Source organism: Nycticebus coucang, chromosome 17, assembly GCF_027406575.1.
Source record: "Nycticebus coucang isolate mNycCou1 chromosome 17, mNycCou1.pri, whole genome shotgun sequence".
In the NCBI taxonomy this organism is placed as follows: Eukaryota; Metazoa; Chordata; class Mammalia; order Primates; family Lorisidae; genus Nycticebus; species Nycticebus coucang.
In genome coordinates this window covers 29,251,105-29,253,188 of record NC_069796.1, presented here as the reverse complement: position 1 = coordinate 29,253,188, position 2,084 = coordinate 29,251,105, and the positions used below count along the sequence as shown (strand labels likewise).

Below are 2,084 nucleotides of genomic sequence, written 5' to 3'. Positions count from 1 at the left end.
AATGGGAATCAGTTTTCATTGTGGGAGAAGAGAGATAAGAATGTGGAACAGGAGAAGGTGAGAAAAAGCCCCTATGAAGTTGAAGAGTATCAGTGTACACCGATGATTAAAAAAGAAAAAAAGAAAACCTGGATTGTCTACTGTAAAGGCCTAATGACAGTAAACACTACATCATAGTTCTTGATTTTTAAATACAATCCTCTACTAGAAGGTGTCAGGATTCCTTGTAAACAATAGTTAATTCCAGGTGTGGCGCGGGGAAAGTTCAAGATAAGCGGGTATCTTGCGGTGTGTGTAAACTGAGAAGTAGAATTGCACAAAGGCTGATGAGGTCATGGCAAAAAGACAGGAGTTTGGTTGAAGGGGCTCCCAGTGGACAAATTTGGGACAACTTGAGCATAAGAATAATTAATACTCATAATACATGGAAAGATAATCTGAATCTATACTGATATGAGAGAAAGAGGAAAACCATTTTAAAAACAAAAGTGCCGATTTTTCTTCTCAGCCACTTGGAAGTTGTGTGTCTAGTCCATTTCAATGCTGGGACCCTTGAAGAGACAATGATGGTGGGCACCGAAGGTGGAGAGGAATTCGTGGTGAAGGTCTGGGGCTTGCCCTGGTCTTGCCTGGCTGAAGAAGGGCAGCAGGTTTTTTCTGGCTGCAAAATTCAAAATTGAGCTCAAGGTATTCGTTTCATCTACACAACAGAAGACAGAACCGAGCGGTGAGACTTTTGTTGAACTCAAATCAGAAGATGAAGTCCAATTGGCCCTGAAAAAAGACAGAAAAACTATGGGACACAGATATGTTGAAGTAGTCAAGTCAAACAATGTTGAAATAGGCTGGGTATTGAAGCAAACTGGTCCAAATAGTCCTGACATGGCCAGTGATGGCTTTGTGCGGCTTAGAGGACTTGCCCTTGAATGTAACAAGGAAGAAATTGTTCATTTCTTCTCAGGGTTGGAAATTGTGCCACATGGGGTAACATTGCCAGTGGAGTTCAGGGGAGGAGTACAGGGGTGGCCTTTGTATAGTTTGTTTCACAGGAAATAGCTGGAAAAGCTCAGAAGAAATACAAGGAAAGAATAGGGCACAGGTATATTGAAATCTTTAAGAGCAGTTGAGCTGAAGTGAGAACGCACTATGATCCGCCACGAAAGCTTACGGCCATGCAGTCGCCAGGTCCCAGTGACAGATCTGGGGCTGGCAGAGGGTATAACCGCCTTGACAGAGGAGCCAGCTTTGAGAGGATGAGGCATGGTGCTTATGGTGGAGGCTATGGAGGCTCTAATGATTAGAATGGCTACAATGATAGCTACGGATTCGGGTCAGATAGATTTAGAAGAAATCTCAATTATTGTTTTTCAGGAATGTCTGATCACTGATGTGGGGATGTGGCTCTACTTTCCAGAGCACAACAGGACATTGTGTACACATGCGTGGATTACCTTACAGAGCTACTGATAATGACATTTATAACCTTTTTCACCTCTCAACCCGATGGCAGAGTAATGGTGAAGCAGACGTCGAGTTTGCAACTCATGAGGACGCCATGGCAGCAGCTATGTCAAAAGACAAAGCAAATATGCAACACAGATAGGTCAAACTCTTCTTGAATTCTACAGCAGGAGCAAATGGTGGTGCTTATGGTACCCAAATAATGGACGACGTGGGTTTGTCAAACCAGTCCAGTTATGGTGGCCCAGACAGCAAGCAGCTGAGTGGTGGTTATGAAGGTGGCTATGGTGGCCAGAGCAGCAAGAGTGGCTATGACCAAGTTTTGCAGGAAAACTCCAGGGATTTTCAATCAAACATTGCATAGGTAGCCAAGGAGCAGTGAACAGCAGCTACTACAGTAGTGGAAGCTGTGAGCTACGGGTGTGAACAGAACGGGAGGCATGTCTAGCATGTCCAGTATGAGTGGAGAATGGGGATGTAATTGATCCCTATCATGGATTCTTGGTCAACTTTTTAAAAGAAAAAACTTCAGTTTAATAGTTTCTTGCCATACGAACTTATGATTTATGCTTACTCTATAAATGGAAATCAGGATTGTTTTAAAGATTTAAAGTTTCAGTATT

General features: G+C 43.0%; 1 pseudogene; it reads left to right on the top strand.

The window, feature by feature from the left end:
- Positions 1-563: 563 nt before the first annotated feature.
- Positions 564-1,855, top strand: LOC128568447 (heterogeneous nuclear ribonucleoprotein H-like; annotated as a pseudogene).
- The last annotated feature ends 229 nt before the right edge of the window (positions 1,856-2,084 follow it).